Raw genomic sequence first — 27,625 nt, 5'->3', positions numbered from 1 at the left:
TTATCTTGCTTATACAGAGATTTTCTTCCTACTAATTTTCCACAATAATAAAAACCATTTTGTTTTTATCTTTCTGTCTCCAGGGTCTAGTGTAACATATGACACATAGCAAGTCTGTAATATATGTTTGCTGATTGAGTAGTGTAAGGCTGATGGATGAGGTAGGCTACCAAATGAATGATACGGTCACAAAAGACACAGGGACTAGAATCTGGGGACATGAGTAGAAGCAGCCAGTAATATATGTTTGTTTATTTGTGCTTTGCTGATTGAGTAGTCTAAGGCTGATGGATGAATGATACGGTTACAAAAGACACAGGGACCAGACACAGGGGACATGAGTAGAAGCAGCCAGCGGGAAAGGGAGCTAAGCCCACATATTGCTCTTGGGATGGAGCCTAGGGCCACGGTTAAGTCCCTGGACCTCTTCATCAGGTACCTTTCTTCTTGGAAAATACCCCTTTCAAACGATGCAGATCTTGGATCCCTTTGTTAATTAGGCCAGGGTTGTTTGTACAAGACATGTCCAATCTTATGCCAAGGTTAAGGTTATCATGTCATGTTAAGTAAGTCTGGAAGAGGTCACGAGCAACATGCCCAATACACCAAATATTGCAGCAACTGGGGGAAGAGATTGAAGCTCACATTAAACAGAAGCATTTGCCTTTTCAATGAAATCAAACAATGTGTTCCAATGGTCAGGCAGCTGAGTCCCCTGAATAAATCCAACCAATTTAAATCGAGGGCTAAGAACAGGCCAGGAGGGGGAGTGGGTCTGGAGCTGCTGAGGTTAGAGGGAGGTATGGCCCTAATCCAGGTTGTGGAGAAACCCTGGCAAATATTTCTCCTACCAGGCTTTCCAAAAAGAAAAAAGGTGATAGGGACATTCTAGGTGATAGGGACATTCTATCCTTAAGAAAATGCTTTGTACAATGCCTGGTAATCATCATCCCCATTCCAGTCCCCAGCACCCTCACCATCTGAGAGCTAGCACAGCGCTCCCCAGATGCTACCTCCCATGCTAGACTTTGCATTTATCCCAGTTGGATCCTCCTCTCAAACTTGGAAGTGAGGGTTTTCTTTTTTCTCCCTCAAAATGAGGCAGCTGGGCAACTTCTCCCTGGGTGACAAGGCCAGTGAGCCTGAGGTCACATCTGTCTGGCCTCTGTCTGCTGCACCGGGCATCTGATGAATGCTTGGTGACTAAAAACTTGGTGACTAAAAACCAAGAACATTACCACTGCCTCAGACCTCCAACTTATCCCTCCCCTCAGGAACCTGAAGCCCAAGGCTGTGCCATGGACACTGGAGCGACTATTCCTAAAATAATGATTAAATATAAATAATGATTAAATATTTAAAACTGTCAGTAAACATCATATGTAATGGTGATACGCTGGAACCTTTCCCAGTAAGATAAGGAGTGAAACAACGGTTGCTCACTATCACCATTACTATTCAATATTGTATTAGAAATGCTAGCCTGGGCAATAAGACCCCAGAGAGATTCAAGGAATTAAAGTAGGTAATGAGGAAATCAAACTATCACTCATCTTTGCAGATGACATGATGGTATACTTAGAGAACCCCAAAGACTCTGCTAAAAAGCTATTAGAATAAATTCAGAACTTTAGCAAAGTTTCAAGATACAAAATAAATCCACCTAAATCCGCAGCATTTTTATACATTACCAACACAATCCATCAGCAAGAGATACAAAGAGAAATTCCATTCCAAGCAAATGTTGAGAGTATAAAGTATTTGGTAGCCAAAGTATAGTCAGGAATTATATGAGAAAAATTACAAAACACTCATATACAAAACACTTGCCACAAAAATAAAGTCAGATTTACATAATTGGAAAGACATTCAGTGCTCTTGGATAAGCAGAGCGAATATTATCAAGATGACAATACTCTCTAAATTAATCTATTTATTTAGTGCTACACCAATCAGAAACTATTTTAATGACCTAGAAAAAATAACAACAACATTCATAGGAAAGAACAAAAAATCGAGAATTGCAAGGGAAGTAATGAAAAAAAAAAATCAAATGAAGGTAGCCTAGCTGTACCTTATCTAAACTATAGTATAAAGCAGCAGTCACCAAAACCATTGAGTGTTGGCTAAGAAATAGACTAGTTATCTTCACAGGGCAAGATATTGAATAAAAATAGCTATTTTTTGACAAACCCAAAGATCCCAAATTTTGGAATAAGAATTCATTATTTGACAGAAACTGCTGGGAAAACTGGAAATTAGTATGGCAGAAACTAGGCATGGACCCACACTTAACACCAAATACTGAGAAAAGATCAAAATGGGTCCATGATTTAGGAATAAAGAATGAGATCATAAATGAATTAGAGGAACATAGGATAATTTACCTCTCAGACTTGTGGAGGAAATATAGCTTGCGCAGATTAACGGAGGAAGAAGTAAGAAGTCTAAATAGTCCCATTTCAGAAAAAGAAATAAAACAACTTATTTACCAGCACCCTAAGAAAAAATCCTCAGGAAGAGATGGATTGACATGTGAATTCTACCAAACATTTAAAGAACAACTAACTCTAATACTATATAAAAAATTTGAAAAAAAAAAAGGAATTGAAGGAGGCCTACCAAATTCCTTTTATGCCCCAGACATGGTACTGATACCTAAAACCAAGTAGATTGTAAACTGAGAAAGAAAACTAAAGACCAATTTCCTTCTTGAATATTGATGCTAAAATCTTAATAAGATATTAGCAAAAAGACTTCAGATAATCATCCCCATGATAATACATTATGATCAAGCAGGATTTATAATACATTATGATCAAGCAGGATTTATACCAGGAATGCTGGGTTGGTTTCATATTAGGAAAACCTAGTATAATTGTCCATATTAATAATCAAATTAATAAAAAAACATATGATCATCTCAATAGATGCAGAAAAAGCATTTGATAAAATCCAACATCCATTCCTACAAAAAACACTTGAGAGTATAGGAATAAATGGACTATTCCTTAAAATCATAAGGAACATATATTTAAAACCGTCAGTAAATATCTTATGGAACCTTTCCCTGTAAGATAAGGAGTGAAACAAGGTTTCCCACTATCACCATTATTATTCAATATAGTACTAGAAATGCTAGCCTTGGCAAAAAGTGCTGAGAAAGAGATTCAAGGAATTAGAGTAGGAAATGAAATCAAACTATCACTCTTTGTAGGTGACATAATGGTATACTTACAGAACCCCAAAGACTCTGCTAAAAAGCTATTAGAAATAATTCAGAACTTTAGCAAAATTGCAGGATACAAAATAAATCCACAGAAATCCTCAGCATTTTTATACATTACCAATACAATCCAACAGCAAGAGATACAAAGAGAAACTCCATTCAAAATAACTGTCGATATTATAAAATATTTGGGAATATATCTAACAAAGGAAAGTAAGGAATTATATGAGCAAAATTACGAAACACTTGGCACAAAAATGAAGTCAGATTTAATTAGAAAGACATTCAGTGCTTTTGGATAGGTCGAGAGAATATAATGAAGATGAAAATACTCCCTAAACTAATCTATTTATTTAGTGCTATACCAATCTGACTCCCAAGGAACTTTTTTTTAAAGACCTAGAAAAAATAACAACAGAATTCATATGGAACAACAAAAGTTCGAGAATTTCAAGGGAAGGAATGAAAAAAAAATGAAGGTGGTCTAGCTGTCTAGATGTACCTGATCTAGAACTATATTATAAAGCAACAGTCACCATAAAGTAACAGTCACCAAAACCATTTGGTATTGATTAAGAAATAGACTAGTTGTTCAGTGGAGTAGGATACTTTCACAGGGCAAGATAGTGAATCAAAATAGCAATCTAGTGTTTGACAAACCCAAAGATCCCAACTTTTGGCATAAGAATTCATTACTTGACAAAAACTGCTGGAAAAACTGGAAATTAGTAAGGCAGAAACTAGGCATGGACACACACTTAACACCATATACTAAGATAAGATCAAAATGGGTCCATGATTTAGGCATAAAGAACGAGATCATAAATAAATTAGAGGAACATAGGATACTTTACCTCTCAGACTTGTGGAGGAGGAAGGATTATGTGACCAAAGGAAACCAAGAGATCATTATTGATCACAAAATAGAAAATTTAGATTACATTAAATTAAAAAGTTTCCCCAGGGGGGGAGAAACTGATGCAAACAAGATTAGAAGGGAAGTAAGAAATTGGGAAAACATTTTTACAGTTAAAGGTTCAGATAAAGGCCGCATCTCCAAGATATACAGAGAATTGATGCTAATTTATAAGTAATCAAGCCATTCTCAAATTGAAAAATGGTGAAAGGATATGAACAGACAATTTTCAGATGATGAAATTAAAACTATTTCCACTCACAAGTTCCAAATCACAAGTGTGGATCTCACACCTGTCACATTCGTGAAGATGACAGGAAAACATAATGATGAATGTTGGAGGGGCTGTGAGAAAATTGGGAAAATGATGCATTGTTGGTGGAGTTGTGAAAGAATCCAACCATTCTGGAGAGCAATCTGGAATTATGCCCTAAAAGTTATCAAAATCTGCAAATCCGTTGACCCAGAAGTGCTACTACTGGACTTATATCCCAAGGAAATACTAAAGAAGGGAAAAGGACCTGTATGTGCCAAAATGTTTGTGGCAGCACTTTTTGTAGTGGCTAGAAACTGGAAAATGAACGGATGTCCATCAATTGGAGAATGGTTGGGTAAATTATGGTATAAGAATATTATGGAATATTATTGTTCTCTAAGAAATGACCAAAAGGAGGAAACCAGAGAGGATTGGAGAGACTTACATCAACTGATGCAGAGTCAAACGAGCAGAACTAGGAGATCTTTATACACTTCAACAATGATACTGTATGAGGATGTATTCTAATGGAAGTGTATATCTTCAATATGGAGAAGAGCTAATCCAATTCCAATTGAGCAATGATGGACAGAATCAGCTACACCCAGAACCTGAACACTGCGATATGTAAACTGTGAGCATTTTTGTTTGTTTGTTTTTTATTTTTCTTCACAGATAATTTTTACCTTCTGAATACACTTCTTCCTTTGCAATAACAACAACAATAAAATTTGGTTCTGCACATATATATTGTACCAAGAATATACTATAAGATATTTAATATGTATGGGAATGCCTGCCCTCTATTGGAGGGCATGGAGGGAAGTAGGGGAATAATTCAGAACAGAAAGGAGTAGAAGGGATAATGTTGTAAAGAAAAATTACCTATGCATATGTACTGTCAAAAAAAATGCTATAATTAAAAATCAATAAAAAATAATAATAACTTGCTGGCATTTGTACTATTTTAAAATTATTATATCATTTGACTCTCACAAAAACTTAGGCAATAGGAATTATTGTAAACACCGTTTCACTATTGAGAAAACTGGGGGCAAATGTAAAATGACTTGTTTAATTTCAAAACATACAGTAAGTTTTGGAAGGTAAATTAGACTCTATATCTTCCTGCCTTGAAGCCCCTGCCCTCTATCAGCTGTACCATCTCACTTTCACCTTTTCTGGTGTTGTAATGGTTAAGTTGTCTGCTCCTTGTAATGGTTAAGTTGTCTGCTCCTAGAAAGGCAAGAAATTGGTCATGGCACTAGGAAAACTTAACAGTACTCCTAGTAGGAGTAATAATACTAATAGAAGTAAGAGTAGCAGTAGTAGTAGTAGCAGTAGCAGTAGTAGTAGTAGTAGTAGTAGTAGTAGTAGTAGTAGTAGTAGTAGTAATAGTAGTAATTATAGTAATAGTAGTGAGAAAGGAGTAGTGGTAGGAGTAGGAGGTCGAGGAGTAGAAGAAGTAGGAGTAGTATGAGTAGTAACAGTAATAGGAGGAGGAATAATAATAGTGATAAAAGTAGTAGTAAGAGTAATAATGATAAAAGTAATAGTAATGGTAGTAGTACTAATAATAATAGCAGTAGGAATAATAGTAGTAGAAGAAGTCGTAATAGCAATAGTAATAATAATAGGAATGGGAGTTACACTAGTAGTAGGAGTAGTAGGAGTAGGAGTTGTAGTAGTAATAGTAATAGTAAAAGTGGTAGTAGAAATAATAGTAGTGGTAGTAAAAGGAGTATTAATAGGAATAGGATCAATGATAGTACTAGTAGCAGGAGGAAGAGATCTAGAAGGAATAATAATAGTAATAAGAGTGGGAGTAATTGTAGTAGTTGGGGAAAGAGTAATAGTAGTAATTGTAGGAGTAATACTAATAGGAGTAGGAAGAGGATTATTAGTAGAAGTATTATTAATAATAATAGGGGTAAGAGTATGAGTAATAATAGTAGAGTAAGAGTAGTATCTGAGATTTACAGAGTGCTTCTCAATCTCTCAAGTTCTATAGATCATCTCCTCTGATGCTACCCCTAAGTTTCAGTACAAGCCTTGGGAGAACATCCATCTTTGGCTCCCATCCTTGGGCCAGGGAGACGCATGTCCTGTTATTTCAGAGGTATTGTTCCAGCTTTATCAATCAGTGCAAACATCTTTTGTGGCTAACCTGACATTTGCCACTATCTATGGAATCAAATCAGACAGGGTTTTCCCATCTCCAATCTTGCCGGCTCCAGAGCACCCATTTGCTTTTCTAGCACTCTTACTATCCCCCTTCTTCATCCAGGGGATTTAGGTTCCCAGCTTCTGAAGAAAGGTTAGATTTTCAGAAACAGAAGTTTTACATTTCAGTCATATAGATTATAATGAGCACAAGTCAGGCAGAAGAAACTTCAAAGGGGGAATGGGCAGATCCAGCACAAGCCTGTGGGGACACCAATTATTTTCTGGCTCAGCCTTCCCCTGGAGCTGAGGGGAAGCACCTGGATGCAAATCTCTAAGCCAGTCCCTTGTCATTCTGAATTGCCCTCCAGGTGTGGAATGGCTGCTCTCTTCCTCCAGGAAGATCCAAAAGACTTCAGCAGGGCCAGTTCCTAGCTTCTCTGGGACTTCTCTTGCTAGAACACAACAGCCCTGCTGCTTGTTAACCCCCAATACGTCTTTGCTCCCAGACTTTCAGACGGTCCCCAGCCTCTGATGGCAAAGGTCCTGGTTACAGTTGTTTCACAATCTCAAAGAAGAACAAATCTGCCTCCCTCTCTTATTCCCAAACCCAGATAGGATAGCCAGCTTTACCCATCAGCAGTATGGGCTAGCTGCAAATAAGGGACAATGTAATTTATCCAATAAGCTTGCAAACAAGTATTTCTTTATGATTAACGAAAGGGCAAACCTAATCACCAGATAGCCCAGACGAAATTGGGAAATATCACTAATCATGTGGGAGCTGAAAAATGACAACTTGACACTTTTGGAAACAGAAAAAAAACTTTTTTTTTTTTTTAAACCACATCAAACTCAGCAACATCATCTCTCCCCTTCCCACCACCAGTACAATAAACTCCAGAGTATAGATCAAAACTCCACAACAGCAATCTCTCTCCTTCTCCCCCACCCCCCTCCCCATTATCCAGGGCCTTAAGCCAGGATTCAATTATTCCCACAATTAGTAACAGGGTAGAGTTTAGGAAACATATCTCTACTGGTGTCAAGAGAGAGGGTCTTTGCAGATGGCTAAGTCTTATCTTCTTAGCAGATGGATCTGGCTCAGTTGCCAATGTCAGGATGAAGTAGATCCATTGCAAATAACAGCTCTGTAAAGTTAAGTGGGCTCAGGAGTCCCCTGGAAAGCACAATACCTTAGAAGAGGAGGGGGTGGGGAAACACCACATATAATTAGGGAGGGAAAGTCCTCTCCTGCCTCAGCCATGGTGAAAGAAACACAAAGGGCAAGGGTTATCTCCTTTTAATTGACTCAGGTTTCAGGGCAGACAAACTCCATTTCCAAGTTTCAAGAACGGAATGCAATCTAATTTAAGATTTTCTGAGGTTCATGGCTTGGGGCAGCAAGATGGTGGCTACCTTATGCTCCATCTCAGAATGTGTGCTCATCACTCCTCATCATCCCTCCCAATTTGGACCCTCAGAATCTCTGCTCATCACTCCTCATCATCACTCTGAACTTGGACCCTCAGAATCTGTGCTCATCACTGCTCATCATCCTTCCCAAATTGGACCCTCAGAATCTGTGCTCATCACTCCTCCTCCTCCCACCCAACTTGGATCCTCAGAATCTGTGCTCATCACTCTTCAACCTTCCCTCAGAACCTGTACACTTGGTTTTTGTTCTCTACTACTGTGGACAGCAACTCTACTGCGGAGCATTTGGACAGAAAGTTATTTTGCTTTCAGTTGGAATTGCTCCCTCCTTCTAATACCACTCTCTCGCTCCAAAGATGAATAGCTGCTCCATTTTCAAGTGTGGGGTCCTGAGGCTCTGGCTGCTCCACCTCCTAACTCAAACCTTCCTCTGATTTGGGTCCCCGTTCCTGGCACAAGGGGCCTTCCAGAACCAAGCAAGCATTGGGTGAAAGATGATCTTTACTTTAGGCTTGTCTACATAGAATGGAGGAAGTCTGGTACACTGGGAAGATCTGGCTTTGGAGCTGGGGGCTGTGGATTCAAATACCAGATCTTCTGCATTGGCTGTGTAAAATGGAGTTGGACAGCTCTAAGTCTAGGGTCAGAGGGCAGTGGTAGCCAGTGTCTTTGTCAAGAAAACCCCAAATGTCGTCACAACTAAACAACAAAAGTGCCATATAAATGTCAATTATTGTGACCTTGAGGCTGAATGTTGTTAGTCCTCTTTAGAAATAAAGGGTGAACCACAACTGACAGTGAACAAAGCTGCTGTCCTTAGTTTCCTCATCTATAAAATGGAGACAAAAGTTCCCACCTTGTCTTACTGCATCAGATGAAATATTTCTGCAAACTTTCAAACATTAAATAAATGTAATTTCATTACTTTATTATTATTATTATTATTATTAGAAGCTGTGATATAAAAAATATAAATGACAATAAAACTTATGAAAAAAAAAAGTGGAAGAATTCTAATTTGGGTCAGAGAAGAAAAAATCTAACTAGAAGTGCAATCTAAGCATACTTGGTAACATCTACTCATTCTGGTTTTAATATAGGCCTTACCCTTACAAAAAATTGGTCTTTCAAAGTAAAAATATATTATGAAAGTAACATTGATTATTTAGGCCATAAACCTTGGGTTTTATGTAAGATAGATTCCAGAGGAAAGCATAGTCTCTACAATAGTTGGTTATCTTACTTCCTTTCCAAAGAGAAAATGCCTTTTTAAAATCAATATGGTGTCATCCTTGCTCTTTTTGAGGCAAAAAAAAAAAATCTTAAATACAACAAAAGAAGGACAAATCCTTCTATGAATAATATAAAGTTCGAACTCAATGAAAACACTTCTCCATTTGTAGTTTACATAATCTCACTATCAACAAGGCCCTCAGAGACTGTGGTATAGTATGACTTTCTATATGGAATATACAGATATGTACTCACACATGATTACACACACACACACACACACCCACACACACACCCACACACACACACACACACACACACACACACACACACACACTATATTCAGCCACAATGGCCAAATAATTCACCCAAATAGTCAAAACACATCAGCTTTAGGCTTTGAAAATGCTGGCCCTAAAGTATATATGAAGGTATCTTATTGGGAAGGGAAAGGGAGATTGAAATTTAATGGAAGCTTTATGATGGAAGCTTTATGAGCACCATGTTGTTTAGGAGCAGTATGATTGGGGTTAAGTAATTCTAACTCTTGAAACCTTCCCATTCCATGGAATTGAGACCTTCTGTTACATAGGACACAATGCAAGAGGCTCTTTAGGCAGTCCAAGCCAAGATGGGCTGGGGTCTGTTCCCCGTGAGGCTGAGAATTCCCCCCTTTCTCACTTCTCTACAGAGAAGCAGCCCTTTCTTCCTCCTTATCCAACTACATTTTCTAAATAAGGAAAATAGAAGAAATGAAATGATGACTTAGATTCAGGTCATGGACCTCTCAGTCCAATAGTCTTCTCATTAAATTGACCTGCAGGCTTTCTCTCATCATAGTCATAGGGACTCCATCCCACTACTCTCAAGGAAACTGATGGTCTGGTGTCCTGGAATTGTACCCAAGGAAATTGTTGATGAAAATCTGCTGTTGACTGATAAAGATATGACTTTCTCTTTTTTCCCTTTTCCCCCTCTTTTTCTTTTCCTTTTTGTTCTCTATAATCTTTTCTGTAAAGGGTCTGATTAGTGGGAAGACAGGTGACTGATAATGTTCCCAACCTCCCATGAAGGGGGGAAAGAGGGAAAGAAAGGAGAAAAGCATAAGCAGAGGTCAACAAGATGGCAAGCAATGGAGAATTAGTCATTCTAACCATAAATGTGAATGGTGTAAATTTCCTCATAATGAGGAAGCAATTAGCAAACTGGATTAAATGCCAACATCCTACTATATATTATTTGCAGAAAACACACCTAAAAACACGTGATACATTCAAAATAAAAGTAAAAGGGTGGAGCAGAATCTACTATGCTTCAGGTGAAGCCAAAAAAGCTGGGGTAGACATGCTCATCTCAGATGGAGCAAAAACAAAAATTGACCTAATTAACAGAGATAAGAAAGGGCATTATATCCTGCTAAAGGGTAGCATAGATAATGAAGCAGTATCAATATTAAACCTATACACATACCAAGTGGGACAGCATCTAAATTCTTAAAAGAGAAATTAAGAGAGTTGCAAAAAGAAATAGACAGCAAAACTATAATAGTTGGAGATCTCAACCTTGCACTCTCAGAATTAATTAAATCAAGCCACAAAATAAATAAGAAGTCAAAGAGGCAAATAGAATACTAGAAAAGTTGGATATGATAGATCTTCGCCGAAAGCTAAATGGAGACAGAAAGGAGTACATTTTCTTCTCAGCAGTTCATGGAACCTATACAAAAATCGATCACATCCTAGGACAGAAAAACCTCAAAATCAAATGCATTAAGACAGAAATAGTAAATTCATCCTTTTCAGACCACAATGCAATGAAAATTACATTTAATAAAAAGCCAGGAGAAAATAGACCAAAAAATAATTGGAAACTAAATAATCTTATACTAAAGAATGCCTAGGTAAAACAGCAAATCAAAGACATAATTAATAACTTCACCCAAGAAAATGACAATCATGAGACATCATACCAAAATGTGTGGGATACAGCCAAAGCAGTAATAAGGGGAAGTTTTATATCTTTAGAGGCCTAGTTGCATAAAATAGAGAAAGAGAGGGTCAATGAATTGGGCTTACAAGTAAAATTTCTAGAAAAGGAACAAATTAAAAACCCCGAGACAAACACGAAACTTGAAATACTAAAAATAAAAAGTGAGATTAATAAAATTGAAAGTAAAAAAAAAACAAAAAAACTATTAATTAAAAGTAAGAGTTGGTTCTATGAAAAAAACAATAAAATAGGCAAACCCTTAGTAAATCTGATTTAAAAAAAAGGAAAGAGAAAAAGCAAATTCTTAGCCTTGAAAATGAAAAGGGAGAACTCACCACTAAGGAAGAGGAAATTAGAACAATAGTTAGAAGCTACTTTGCTCAACTTTATGCCAATTAATTCGATAACTTAAAAGAAATGGAAGAATACCTTCAAAAATATAGCTTGCCCAGATTAACAGAGGAAGAAGTAAGTAGTCTAAATAGTCCCATTTCATAAAAAGTAAGAGAACAAGCTATTAACCAACTCCCTAAGAAAAAATCCCCAGGAAAAGATGGATTGACATGTGAATTCTACCAAACATTTAAAGAAAAACTAAGTCTAATGATATATAAACAATTTAAAAAAAAAAGGGATTGAAGGAGTCCTACCAAATTCCTTTTATGATCCAGACATGGTACTGATACCTAAAACCAGGTAGATTGAAAACTGAGAAAGAAAACTATAGACCAATTTCCTTCTTGAATATTGATGCTAAAATCTTAAATAAGATATTAGCAAAAAGGCTTCAGGAAATCTTCCCAGGATATTACACTATGATCAAGGAGGATTTATACCAGGAATGAAGGGTTGGTTCAATATTAGGAAAACTATTAGTATAATTGTCCACATTAATAATCAAATAAATAAAAAACATGATCATCTCAATAGAGGCAGAAAAAGCATTTGATAAAACCGAACATCCATTCCTACAAAAAACGCTTGAGAGTATAGGAATAAATGGACTATTCCTTAAAATCATAAGGAACATATATTTAAAACCGTCAGTAAATATCTTATGGAAACTTTCCCTGTAAGATAAGGAGTGAAACAAGGTTTCCCACTATCACCATTACTATTCAATATAGTACTAGAAACGCTAGCATTGGCAAAAAGAGCTGAGAAAGAGATTCAAGGAATTAAGAGTAGGAAATGAGGAAATCAAACGATCACTCTTTGCAGAAGACTTAGAGATATATATATACTTATATATACATATACTTAGAGAACCCCAAAAACTCTGCTAAAAAGCTATTAGAAATAATTTAGAACTTTAGCAAAATTGCAGGATACAAAATAAATCCACAGAAATCCTCAGCATTTTTATACATTACAAACACAATCCAACAGCAAGAGATACAAAGAGAAACTCCATTCAAAATAACTGTCAATAGTATAAAATATTTGGAAATATATCTAATAAAGGAAATATATGAGCAAAATTAGTAAACACTTGCCATAAAAAGGAAGTCAGATTTCATTAGAAAGGTATTCAGTGCTTTTGGATAGGCCGAGAGAATATAATGAGGATGATAATAAGCCCTAAACTCATCTATTTATTTAGTGCTATACCAATCTGACTCCCAAGGAACTTTTTTTAAAGACCTAGAAAAAATAACAACAGAATTCATATGGAACAACAAAAGTTCGAAAATTTCAAGGGAAGGAATGAAAAAAAAAAAAAAAGAAGGTAGTCTAGCTGTCTAGCTGTACCTGATCTAGAACTATATTATAAAGCAACAGTCACCAAAACCATTTGGTATTACTTAAGAAATAGACTAGTTGTTCAGTGGAGTAGGATACTTTCACAGGGCAAGATAGTGAATAAAAATAGCAATCTAGGGTTTGACAAACCCAAAGATCCCAACTTTTGGCATAAGAATTCATTATTTGACAAAAACTGCTGGAAAAACTGGAAATTAGTAAGGCAGAAACTAGGCATGGACCCACATTTAACACCACATACTAAGATAAGATCAAAATGGGTCCATGATTTAGGCAGAAACGAGAACATACATAAATTAGAGGATCATAGGATACTCTACCTCTCAGACTTGTGGAGGAGGAAGGAATTTGTGTCCAAAAAAGAACTAGAGATCATTATTGATCTCTAAATAGAAAACTTTGATAACATCAAATTACAAAGTTCCTGCATTAAAAAAAAAAAAGAAAAGAAAAGAAAAACTAATGCCAACAAGATTAGAAGGGAAGTGAGAAATTGGGAAACATTTTTACAGTTAAACGTTCAGACAAAGGCCTCATCTCCAAAATATAAAGAGAATGGACGCTAATTTATAAGAAATCAAGCCATTCCAAAATTGAAAAGTGGTCAAAGGATATGAACAGATAATTTTCAGATGATGAAATCAAAACTATTTTCACTCACAAGTTTCAAATCACAAGTCTGAGATAGCACTATACACTAGTGACATTTCTTGAGATGACAGGAACAAATAATGGTGAATGTTGGAGCAGTTGTGAGAAAATTCGGAAAATGATGCATCATAGGTGTAGTTGTGAAAGAATCCAACCATTCTGGAGAGCAATCTGGAATTATGCCCCAAAAGTTATCAAAATCTGCAAATCCGTTGACCCAGAAGTGCTACTACTGGGCTTATATCCCAAGGAAATACTAAAGAAGGGAAAAGGACCTGTATGTGCCAAAATGTTTGTGGCAGCACTTTTTTGTAGTGGCTAGAAACTGGAAAATGAAGGGATGTCCATCAATTGGAGAATGGTTGGGTAAATTATGGTATAAGAATGTTATGGAATATTATTGTTCTGTAAGAAATGACCAACAGGAGGAATACAGAGAGGCTTGGTGAGACTTACATCAACTGAAGCAGAGTCAAACGAGAAGAACTAGGAGATTTTTATACACTTCAACAATGATACTGTATGATGATGTAGTCTAATGGAAGTGTATAACTTCAATATGGAGAAGAGCTAATCCAATTCCAATTGAGCAATGATGGACAGAATCGGCTACACCCAGAACCTGAACACTGGGATATGTAAACTGTGAGCATTTTTTTTATTTGTTTGTTTTTTGTTTTCCTTCACAGATAATTTTTACCTTCTGAATACAATTCTTCCTTTGCAACAACAACAACAATAAAATTCTGTTCTGCACATATATATTGTACCAAGCATTTACTATGATCTATTTAATATATATAGGAAGGGTATGGAGGGAAGTAGGGGAATAATTACCTATGCATATGTACTGTCAAAAATGTTATAATTAAAAATTAATAAAAAATAATAATAACTTGCTAACATTTGTACTAAGTGTCAGGCACTGTACTATTTCATAACCATTATCTCATTTGACCCTCAAAACAACTTAGGAAATAGTGATTCTTGTAAACACCGTTTTACTATTGGGAAAACTGAGGGCAGATGTAGAATGACTTGTTTAAGGTCAAAACAGATAGTAAGTGTTGGAAGAAAATTTGGAACTCTAAGTCTTCCTGCCTTGAAGCCACTGCCTTCTATCCACTGTACCATGTCACTTAAACCCTTTCTGATGTTGTAATGGTTAAGGTGTCCGCTCCTGGAAGGGCAATAAATTGGTCATTGCACTAGAAAATTTAACAGTACTCATAGGAGGAATACTAATAGTAATAGAAGTAAGAGTAGCAGTAGTAGTAGTAGTAGTAGTAGTAGTAGTAGTAGTAGTAGTAGTAGTAGTAGTAATTATAGTAATAGTAGGGAGAAAGGAATAGTGGTAGGAGGAGGAGGAGTAGAAGAAGTAGTAGTAGTATGAATAGTAAAAGTTATAGAAGTAGGAAATAAGAATAAGTAGTAATAGCAATAGTAATAATACTAGGAATAGGAGTTACACTAGTAGTAGTAGAAATAGTAGTAATAGTAATAGTAAAGGTACTATTACAAATAATAGTAGTAGTGGTAGTAGAAGGAGTATAAATAGGAATAAGAGCAATGATAGTAGTAGTAGCAGGAGGAAGAGAACTAGAAGCAATGGGAGTAGTATGAATAGTAACAGTAATAAGAGTGGGAGTAATTGTAGTAGGTGGTGGAAGAGTAATAGTAGTAATCTTAAGAGTGATACTAATAGGAGTTTGAAGAGGAGTAATAGTAGAAGTAGTAGTAATAATAATAGGTGTAGGAGTACGAGTAATAATAGTAAGAATAGTATCTGACATTTACACAGTGCTTCACCATCTCCAAAGTAATATAGACCATGTTTTCTCTGATGCTACCCCTAAGGCTAAGACCCACCCTTGTGGGAACAGCCAGACTCCCCCATCCTTGAGCCAGGGAGATGCATGTCCTGTTATTTAGGGTTCAGTACCTGTTTTCCAGGCTTCAGGGAAGAAACAAGATCTTTCACCATTTTGGCTTCCGATATCGTTACCCCACCAACCACATAGAGGATCTGGAGTGGATGGTCACCGGGATGAGGTCGGCTCACCTGTGACATTCACCACAACAAGGATGGGGTCAGCCCTCAGACAAGCATATCAGGTTAATATATGACTCATTAATGATCAAATAAAGATCTTATGGTAGGACATAATGTTCATAGATTTTCAGCTGTGGAATCAGAATTTTAGGACTAGAAATGTAGTCTCCTAATGGTCATGGAGCTCAACTCTCTCATTTAACATGTGAGGAAACTGAGGCTCAGGGAGTTTAAGTGATAATAAAAAGTCATGCAGGTAAGAAATAATCAGCAAAGCAAAATTCCACTTGTTTAATGTTACTTTATTACAATGTCTTTTCCATACCCCATCTCATCACCTTTTTTTTATTTTTTTAAAGAGTTAATATGTTTACCTATAGGTTAAAAGATTGAAGTATGGAAATATACACACACATATATGCACACACATACACACATATGTAATGAACACTTAGAGTTAACATGATAGTATAAACAGGATCTGTTTGAATCTTGTTTCTGCCTTTTACAATCTGTATGCACTGGGACAATATACTAAATATACTAAACCACCCTGAGTCTCAGTAACTTTCTCTATAAAATATGGAAGCAGAAACCCTGAAATATTCCTGCCAGCTCAAAATCCACGATGCTGTGACTCTACTTGAAGACAAATAGTTCTCAAAGGCTTATTCTCTGTGGAGCAACAATGATTGTACCATTCCCATTTTACAGATGAGGAAATTGAGGCAAACACAGATTAAGTGACTTGCCCAGAGTCCTACAGCTGGTGTTTGAAATCAGGTGCTAATTCAAGGGAGGTCCAACAGTGTTATCCACTGTACCAGCCAGCTGCCAATAATTTTAGAAAAGGTCTTCATCTATTTGTAATTGAATTCAACAAGCATTTATGAAACCTCTAATATGAGCAAGTCATCTTGTTTCTGGGAACCAGGCATAGGATGATGAAAAAGAAAATAGTTTCTGAACTCAAAGAATCTGCTTTTGATTGTTTGTTTGTTTTTAAAGGTAGGCTCTCTATTTCCCAGATTATTTGTACTTCTACTACATATAGAGTAAGTCAGCAACCTGGCCCTACCTTGAACCCCTTATTAACACTGACTGCAGGAGGGAAGCTGAAGATAGATTATCTCTATATAGCTGCTTTACCTTCATGAGCATGCTAAATCCCGTTTTCTGTAGATCACTGAGGTCCAAAGACATGCCTTCAATATCACCAGCATCTGGACACAAGTGGTTCAGTATCTCCTCTGCTTTAGCAGTGGCTTATAGGATGCCTGAAAAGGCAAAATGTTACAGCATAAGTGAAAGATATGTGTCCAATTGATCAACTGGAATAACCATCCACAAACTGGAATTTTTTGCGGGTGGGGGAAGAGGGGAGGAAAGAGAAGTCGAATATTTCTCAAGCCAGATAGAAAGCAACCATTTTAGCTTCTATAATATTGAAGAATAAAATATAATAGTTTAATACTGACCTGAAGGCAGTCTCAATCTTTGACAGGAGCACTTGGTATGATGCTGATGAGGGCCAGAAAGGATCTCTTTTTCCAGTAATTTATTTACTGATTTACCTAACCCTCCATTGACTCAATCATTATCTATGTATATTTAATGCAGCTATTTATTCTCTTCTGCCTATAAGCCCCTTTTCTACCTATAAATCTCTTTTCTACCTAAAAGTCACTTTTTATCTAATAATCTGTTTTCTACTTATAAATCACTTTAATTACTATAAATCTCTTTTCTACTTATAAATTGCTTTTCTTCCTATAAATCTCTTTTCTGCCTATGAATCGCTTTTCTTCCTATAAATCTCTTTTCTACCTATGAATCGCTTTTCTACCTATAAATCTCTTTTCTGCCTATAAATCGCTTTTCTTCCTATAAATCTCTTTTCTACCTATAAACTTTTCTACTTTAAATCTATCTTTTCACTTATCTATCCATCATTATCTTTTTATCTATGCATCAAGTGTATCTATTCAATCTATTTGTCTATACTATCTATCCCATCCATCCATCACCAGTTATCTATGTATCTAGTCTAATAGTCTATTTGTCCACTCATCCATTCTTCTATACACACATCCTACTCCCTTTGCTTTCAGGATCCAACTGGGTTTTTGTGGCGAGATCATCACCTTTAAGTCAGAAAACCTTGGGTGTTCTCAGGCATGTCACAATGAGCTAGAGCATGTCACAATGGGCATCACACAATGAGGTCTCCATGGAGAAGGTAAGCAAGGCTCATCAGATGAGGATTTTGCTAGGGCTGTATGTGGAGGTTTTCTTTTAAAAAAATTTTTAGGAACCCTTTTTATTTAGAAAACATATGAAGTGGCAAGTTTTCAACACTGACCCTTATGAAACCTCCTGTTCCAACTTTCCCCCTCCTTCCTTCCACCTCCTTTCTTAGATGACCGGTTATTACATGTTAAATATATGAAAATATATGCTTAATCCAATGTATGTAAACATATGTATGTAATTATCTTGCTTATGCAGATATTTTCTTCCTAGATTATTATTAGAATCGAATTAGAAAATTAGAACTCTAAGTCTTCCTGCCTCGAAGCCTCTGCCTTCCATCCACTGTACCATCTCACTGAAACCCTTTCTGGTGTTGTAATGTTTAAATTGTCCGCTGCTAGAAGGGCAATAAATTGGTCATGGCACTAGAAAATTTAACAGTACTCATAGGAGAGTACTAATAGTAATAGAAGTAAGAGTAGCAATAATAGTAGTAGTAGTAATAATTATAATAATAGTAGGGAGAAAGGAATAGTGGTAGTAGGAGGAGGAGGAGTAGAAGAAGTAGGAGAAGTATGAGTAGTAAAAGTAATAGAAGTAAGAATAATAGCAGCAGAATAAGTAGTAATAGCAATAGTAATAATAATAGGAATAGGAGTTACACTAGTAGTAGTAGTAGTAATAGAAATAGTAAAAGTAGTAGTAGAAATGGTAGTAGTGGTAGTAGAAGGAGTATTAAGAGGAATAGGAGCAATGATAGTAGTAGTAGCAGGAGGAAGAGAACTAGAAGGAATGGGAGTAGTATGAATAGTAACAGTAATAAGAGTGGGAGTAATTGTAGTAGTTGGTGGAAGAGTAATGGTTGTAATCGAAGGAGTGATACCCATAGGAGTAGGAAGAGGAGTAATAGTAGAAGTAGTAGTAATAATACTAGTGGTAAGAGTACGAGTAATAATAGTAGCAGTAAGAGAATTATCTGACATTTACACAGTGCTTCACCATCTCCCAAGTTCTATAGAACATCTCCTCTAATGCTACCCCTAAGGCTCAGACCCACCCTTGTGGGAACAGCCAGACTCTCCCATCCTTGAGCCAGGGAGACACATATCCTGTTATTTAGGGTTCGGTACCTGTGTTGCAGGCTTCAGGGAAGAAATAGGAACTTTCACCATTTTGGCTTCTGATATTGTCACCCCACCAACCACAAAGAGGATCTGGAGTGGATGGTCACCGGAAAGACGGCAGCTCACCTGTAATAGTCACCACAACAAGGATGGGGTCAGCCCACAGACAAGCATGTCAGGTTAATGTTGTTACAAATGAACTATATAAAATCCAAGAGAAAATATATGACTCATTAATGAACAAATACAGATCTTACATTAGGAGGCAATGTTCCTAGATTTTCAGCTGTGGAATCACAGTTTTAGAACTGGAAATGTGGTTTTCTAGTGGTCATGAAGCTCAAGTCTCTCATTTAACATATGAGGAAACTGAGGCTCAGGGAGTTTAAGTGATAATAAAAAGTCATGCAGGTAAGAAATAATCAGCAGAGCAAAATTCCACTTGTTTAATGTTACTTTATTACAGTGTCTTTTCCTATCCCAACCCACCACCGTTTTTTTTTTTATATATTTTTTATAATATTATCCCTTGTATTCATTTTTCCAAATTATCCCCCCTCCTTCCACTCTATCCCCCCGATGACAGGCAATCCCATATATTTTACATGTGTTACAATATAACCTAGATACAATACATATGTGTAAATACCATTTTCTTGTTGCACAATAAGCATTAGATTCCGAAGGTACATGCAACCTGGGCAGACAGATATTAGTGCTAACAATTTATATTCACTTCCCAGTGTTTCTTCTCTGGGTGTAGCTACCTCTGTCCATCATTGATCAACTGGGAGTGAGATGGCTCTTCTTTATGTTGAAGATTTCCACTTCCATCAGAATACATCCTCACAGAGTATTGTTGTTGCAGTGTACAGTGATCTTCTGGTTCTGCTCATTTCACTCAGCATCACTTGATGTAAGTCTCTCCAAGCCTCTCTGTATTCCTCCTGCTGGTCATTTCTTACAGAGCAATAATATTCCATAACCTTCATATACCATAATTTACCCAAACATTCTCCAACTGATGGACATCCATTCTTCTTCCAGTTTCTAGCTACAACAAAAAGAGATGCTACAAACATTTTGTCACATACAGGTCTCTTTCCGCTCTTTAGTATTTCTTTGGGATATAAGCCCAGTAGTAGTACTGCTGGGTCAAAGGGTATGTACAGTTTGATAACTTTTTGGGCATAGTTCCAAATTGCTCTCCAGAATGGTTGGATTCTTTCACAACTCCACCAGCAAAGTATTAGTTTCCCAGTTTTCCCACATCCCCTCCAACATTCATCATTATTTGTTCCTGTCATCTTAGCCAATCTGACAGGTGTGTAGTGGTATCTCAGAGTTGTTTTAATTTGCACTTCTCTGATCAGTAGTGATTTGGAACACTCTTTCATATGAGTGGATATAGTTTCAATTTCTTCATCTGAGAATTGTCTGTTCATATCCTTTGACCATTTATCAATTGGAGAATGGTTCGGTTTCTTATAAATTAGGGTCAGTTCTCTATATATTTTGGAAATGAGACCTTTGTCAGAACATTTGCTTTTATAAATATTTTCCCAATCTGTTACTTCCCTTCTCATCTTGTTTGCATTAGTATTGTTTGTACAGTTTTAGTTTGATGTAATCAAAATCTTCTATTTTGTGATCAATGATGATCTCTAGTTCTCTTCTGGTCATAAATTCCTTCCTCCTCTACAGGTCTGAGAGGTAGAATATCCTCTGTTCCTCTAATCTTTTTATTATCTCATTCTTTATGCCTAAATCATGGACCCATTTTGATCTTATCTTGGTATATGGTGTTAAGTGTGGATCCATATCTAATTTCTGCCATAGTAATTTCCAGTTTTCCCAACAGGTTTTTCCAAATAATGAATTTTTATCCCTCATGTTGGTATCTTTGGGTTTGTCAAAGATTAGATTGCTATAGATGTACCCTTTTTTGTCCTTTGTATCTAATCTGTTCCACTGATCTACCGTTCTATTTCTTAGCTAGTACCAAATGGTTTTGGTGACTGCTGCTATATAATATACTTTAAGATCAGGTACACTTAGACCACCTTCCTCTGACTTTTTTTTCATTAGTTCCCTTGCAATTCTCGACCTTTTGTTCTTCCATCTGAATTTTGTTGTTATTTTTTCAAGGTAATTGAAATAGTTTCTTGGGAGTCTGATTGGTATAGCACTAAAGAAATAGATTAGTTTGGGGAGTATTGTCATCTTTATTATATTCGCTCGGCCTATCCAAGAGCACTGAATGTCTTTCCAATTATTTAAATCTGACTTTATTTTTGTGGCAAGTGTTTTGTAATTTTTCTCATATAAATCCTGACTATTCTTTGGTAGATGGATTCCCAAATACTTTATACTCTCAACATTTGTTTGGAATGGAATTTATCTTTGTATCTCTTGCTGTTGCATTTTGTTGGTGATATATAAAAATGCCAAGGATTTATGTGGATTTATTTTGTATCCTGCCACTTTGCTGAAATTTTGAATTATTTCTAATAGCTTTTTAGCAGAGTCTTTGGGGTTCTCTAAGTATACCATCATGTCATCTGCAAAAAGTGATAGTTTGATTTCCTCATTTCCTACTCTAATTCCTTGAATCTCTTTCTCGGCTCTTATTGCCAAGGCTAGCGTTTCTAGTACTATTTTGAATAGTAATGGTGATAGTGGGCAACCTTGTTTCACTCCTGATCTTACTGGGAAAGGTTGCAGTTTATTTCTATTGCATATTATGCTTACTGACGGTCTTAAATATATGCTCCTGATTATTCTAAGGAATAGTCCATTTATTCCTATACTCTCAAGAGTTTTTAGTAGGAATGGATGTTGGATTTTGTCAAATGCTTTTTCTGCATCTATTGAGATGATCATATGGTTCTTATTAATTTGATTATTAATATGGTCAATTATATTAATAGTTTTCCTAATATTAAACCAGCCCTGCATTCCTGGAATAAATCCTACTTGATCATAGTGTATTATCCTGGGGATGATTTTTTGAAGTCTTTTTGCTAATATCTTATTTAAGATTTTAGCATCAATATTCATTAAGGAAATTGGTCTGTCATTTTCTTTCTCAGTTTTTGATCGACCTGGTTTAGGTATCAGTACCATGTCTGTGTCATACAAGGAGTTTGGTAGGACTCCTTCATCCCCTATTTTTTCAAATAATTTATATAACATTGGGGTTAATTGTTCTTTAAATATTTGGTAGAATTCACATGTGAATCCATCTGGTCCTGGGGATTTTTTCCTGGGGAGTTGATTAATAGCTTGTTCTATTTCTTTTTCTGAAATGGGACTATTTAAGCAATTTATCTCCTCCTCTGTTAATCTAGGGAGCCTATATTTTTGGAGGAAGTCATCCATTTCACTTAAGTTATCAAATTTATTGGCATAAAGTTGGGCAAAGTAACTCATTATTTCTCTAATTTCCTCTTCATTGGTGGAAAGATCCCCCTTTTCCTTTGTAAGACTAACAATTTGATTTTCCTCTTTCTTTATTCTGATCAAATTTACCAAAGGTTTATCTATTTTATTGGCTTTTTCATAAAACCAACTCTTGGTTTTATTTATTTATTCAATAGATTTTTTACTTTCAATATTATTAATTTCTCCTTTTAATTTTTGTATTTCAAGTTTAATTTTTGGTTGGGGGTTTTTTATTTGCATTGTCAGTCAAAACAAATGTCTACATCATGTCCAAAAATGTATATTTCATTTAATGTCAAGTCCATCATCCTTTTGTTAGGCAGTGGGTAGCATGTATACCCATTGGCTTTCTGCAACTTAGATCGAATTGTTAAGATGAAGTAGCTTTTAAAAAAGGGAAATTATTTAAGTCAGCAAAAACATTTGGTATTAAATATCCTTCTAAAAATCTGGGCCACACTCTTCAAGAAATAAGCATGACATCCAGGGGAGAGAATACACTTGTCAAAGGTATTATTCATGGTTCAAAGTCTCTACCAGTGCTCAAACAATTTCTTTAGACATAGTGTTGATTTTTGGTTTTGTCTTTGTTTTGCTTTTTGCAAAGCTATAACTCTACATCCAATATGTCACTGACTTCCAATGTAAACACTGCCATTAGTCACAACTACTCAATAAACATTGTGCGTCAGGATGCAGCTAAGACACCAATGGGAAAATGGGAAGTTCAATATTTTATATGCTCTTTGCATAGCCCTCCTCTGTCAAGAGGACAAGGGGAAATGGGGTTGTAGAGAAAAGACAAAGGCTAATGCTTCTCTTTTGCTTATCTTTTCCAGGTAATTCTTCCTCAGAGATTTTGTTGGAATGCCATGCTTGCTCCAAACTTGTAAATGACCCCTTTCTCAGCTTGCTTGATAATTTATATGTGACCTCTGGGGCTTGTCCAAATTTCCTTAGTTTAGTCAAAATTACTTTAGTTTCAAGGACATTTTATACTTTGTCTAAAAGCACCTAAAGTCTATGAATTACCTTTTTTCCATAAATGTATTTTTAAAATAAATTTTATTGATTTTTTTACATTACCCCTAGTATATCTCTTTCTTTGGTAAAGCATACCATATACTGAATATTTTTAAAGACAAAAAAAGAAAATAAAACAAGAGAAAAATTCAACAAAACTGATTAATACATCAAAAAAGATAGAATTTATGTACAATGATCCATATTTTGTAGACTATCTTCTATATCTCTTCTTTGAACTATGCTTATTTTTTGATATTTCAACATTAATTTTTGGGGGGTGGTTATCTTTTCTGTTTACATTACTGTGGTTTCTTGGGTTCTTGTTTCTCGCCTTATTGTTACTTTACTCTAAATCACTTTATACAGATATTTCTATTCTCTGTATTTATCATATTTTTCATTTCTTTAAGAACAATAACACTCTATTGCAGATTTTAACACACTTTTCCCTTTGTAATCTAATGTATTTTATGCATTTAAAAACATTTTCCTGAGTTGGGAGTTTTAGGCTTTACCAGATGGACATAGAGATCTATGATCAGAGAAAAATTAAGAATACCTAGTTTCAAGCCCATAACTGAGGGATTATTTTTTTTTTGGCAAGTTAATGTACCGTGCCATTTGATATTACATGTAACTGGAATAACACTGAGCAGAAAAACATTACACTGATAAAACCTTGGTAGAGTCCCAGGACTCATATAAAATTGTAAAGATGGGGTGATAACTGAGGAATTAAGTCCTTTACAGAAAAAAAAAAAATTTCATGCAACAAGTGAATGCCAGGAAATGTCAGCATTGTTCCTCCTAAAAAAAGAATAGCCATGTGCCATTGGTAATGGAAGCTATAGTGACAAACCCCAAGCAATTGTACAAACAGTAGCCACCAAGTCAGGACAAGTATCCATGTGTAAGTTGGTTGCATATGCAGACAGATTAAATGGAAAGATCATGATCTTTGAAGTGAAGAGATCATAGCTTTTTAGTCTTGGTTTCATAAACCAGAGTCTGTGTAAATTTGAATAAGAAAAAAATACATCCTTTTTCCAATATAATTATGTTTCTTTCTAATTCTATGTATTTTATTTGAGGCTTTAAAAATATTATCTAGAAAAGGGGTCCATAGTTATCAAACTGCCAAAAGGATTCATGATTCAAAAAAAGATTAAAAACATTTCTGTAAGTCCTATTCTAAGAAGTTCCACATTTGTACATATTAACAGTGAATGCTGTACCAGAAAGATTCAAAAAAGTGGGTTAAAGCATCTTGAGAATTCTCAAATTAGTATCTGTCTGACATGATTTGAAATAGTATCCATGTGGGGGCATTTTGGCATCTCTTTTGGGATTGTAACTTTAATAGTTTAATAGTTTGGTTTTCAGATTTTTTTAATAGCTGGCTTTCAGCTCTTGGTGCAATATTTGAGTCAGGGTAGAGATCAAAAAGTCTTTTTTTTTCATTTTTTTATTAATTTTTATTATAACATTTTCTTTGACAGTACATATTCATAGGTAATTTTTTTTTACATTATCCGTTGTACTCCCTTCTGTTCCAAATTTTTCCCCTTCTTCCCTCAACCCCCTCCCCTAGATGGCAGGCATTCCCATACATATTAAATATTTTATAGTATATCCTAGGTACAATATATATGTGCAGAACCGAATTTTGTTGTTGTTGTTGTTGCAAAGGAAGAATTGTATTCGGAAGCTAAAAATAATCTGGGAAGAAAAACAAAACAAAACAGTGCTCACAGTTTATACTCATTTCCCAGTGTTCCTTTTCTGGATGTAGCTGATTCTCTCCATCATTGATCAATTGGAATTGGATTAGCTCTTCTCTATGTGGAAGATATCCACTTCCATCAGAAAACATCCTCATACATTATTGTTGTTGAAGTGTATAATGATCTTCTGGTTCTGAGCATCAGTTGATGTAAGTCTCTCCAAGCCTCTCTGTATTCCTCCTGTGGGCCATTTTTTACAGAACAATAATATTCCATAACATTCATATACCATAATTTACCCAACCATTCTCCAATTGATGGACATCCATTCATTTTCCAGTTTCTAGCCACTATGAAAAGGGCTGCCACAAACATTTTGGCACATACAGGTCCCTTTCCCTTCTTTAGTATTTCCTTGGGATATAAGCCCAGGAGTAGCACTGCTGGGTAAAAGGGTATGCACATATTGATAACATTTGGGGCATAATTCCAGATTGCTCTCCAGAATGGTTGGATTCTTTCACAACTCCACCAACAATGCATCAGTGTCCCAGTTTTCCCACATCCCCTCCAACATTCATCATTATTTCTTCCTGTCATCTAAGCCAATCTGACAGGTGTGTAATGATATCTCAGAGTTGTCATAATTTGCATTTCTCTGATCAATAGCAATTTGGAACACTCTTTCATGAGTGGAAATAGTTTCAATTTCATCATCTGAAAATTGTCTGTTCATATCCTTTGACCATTTATCAATTGAAGAATGGCTTGATTTCTTATAAATTAAAGTCAATTCTCTGTATATTTTGGAGATAAGGCCTTTATCAGAACCTTTAACTGTAAAAATGTTTTCCCAATTTGTTACTTCCCTTCTAATCTTGTTTGCATTAGTTTGTTTGTGCAGAAACTTTTTAATTTGGTGTAATCAAAATGTTCTATTTTGTGATCAATAATGGTCTCTAGTTCTCCCTTGGACACAAACTCCTTCCTCCTCCACAAGTTTGATAGGTAGACTATCCCATGCTCCTCCAATTTATTTATGATTTCGTTCTTTATGCCTAAATCTTGGTCCCATTTTGATCTTATCAAAGTATGTGGTGTTAAAAGTGGGTCCATGCCTAGTTTCTGCCATACTAATTTTCAGTTTTCCCAGCAGTTTTTGTCAAATAATGAATTCTTATCCCAAAAGTTGGGATGTTTGGGTTTGTCAAACACTAGATTGCTATTTTTATTCACTATCTTGCCCTGTTAACCTAACCTATTCCACTGATCGACTACTCTATTTCTTAGCCAATACCAAATGGTTTTGGTAACTGTTGCTTTATAATATAGTTCTAGAGCACATACAGCGAGACCACCTTCATTTAATTTTTTTTTTCATTACTTCCCTTGAAATTCTCAACCTTTTGTTGTTCCATATGAATTCTGTTGTTATTTTTTTCTATGTCATTAAAATAGTTTCTTCGGAGTCTGATTGGCATAGCACTAAATAAATAGATTAGTTTGGGGAGTATTGTCATCTTTATTATATTCGCTTGGCCTATCCAAGAGCACTTAATGTCTTTCCAATTATTTAAATCTGACTTTATTTTTGCGACAAGTGTTTTGTAGTTTTGCTCATATAATTCCTGACTTTCCTTTGGTAGATATATTCCCAAATATTTTATACTATCGACTGTTATTTTGAATGGAATTTCTCTTTGTATCTCTTGCTGTTAAAAATGCTGAGGATTTATGTGGATTTATTTTGTATCCTGCAATTTTGCTAAAATTCTGAATTATTTCTAATAGCTTTTTAGCAGAGTCTTTGGGGTTCTCTAAGTATACCATCATGTCACCTGCAAAGAGTGATAGTTTGATTTCCTCATTTCCTACTCTAATTCCTTGAATCTCTTTTTGGCTGTTATTGCTGAGGCTAGCGTTTCTAGTACTATATTGAATAGTAATGGTGATAGTGGGCAACCTTGTTTCACTCCTGATCTTACAGGGAAAGGTTCCAGTTTATCACCATTACATATGATGTTTACTGAAAGTTTTAAACATATGCTCGTTATTATTTTAAGGAATAGTCCATGTATTCCTATACTCTCAAGCGTTTTAGTAGGAATGGATGTTGGATTTTATCAAATGCTCTTTCTGCATCTATTGAGATGATCATTTGGTTTTTATTAATTTGATTATTAATTTGGTCAATTATACTAATAGTTTTCCTAATAATAAACCAGCCCTGCATTCCTGGTATAAATCCTACTTGATCATAGTGTATTATCCTGGGGATGATTTTTTGAAGTCTTTATGCTAATATCTTATTTAAGATTTTAGCATCAATATTCATTAAGGAAATTGGTCTATAGTTTTCTTTC

The 27,625-nt window shown here is 35.6% G+C and overlaps 1 long non-coding RNA gene across 1 annotated transcript; it reads right to left on the bottom strand.

Annotated features, from left to right (window-relative positions):
• Positions 1-212: 212 nt before the first annotated feature.
• LOC141560933 (uncharacterized) lies at positions 213-17,813 on the bottom strand. Its single transcript, XR_012487904.1, has 4 exons — positions 17,170-17,813; positions 16,841-16,968; positions 15,581-15,700; positions 213-621 (listed from the first exon to the last, which is right to left on the bottom strand). It is a non-coding gene; the product is annotated as an uncharacterized LOC141560933 (long non-coding RNA).
• Between the last annotated feature and the right edge of the window lie 9,812 nt (positions 17,814-27,625).

This window comes from Sminthopsis crassicaudata, chromosome 3 (assembly GCF_048593235.1).
Source record: "Sminthopsis crassicaudata isolate SCR6 chromosome 3, ASM4859323v1, whole genome shotgun sequence".
Lineage (NCBI taxonomy): Eukaryota > Metazoa > Chordata > Mammalia > Dasyuromorphia > Dasyuridae > Sminthopsis > Sminthopsis crassicaudata.
Note: the sequence above shows the minus strand (reverse complement) of the source record. Positions and strands in the feature narration are given on the sequence as shown.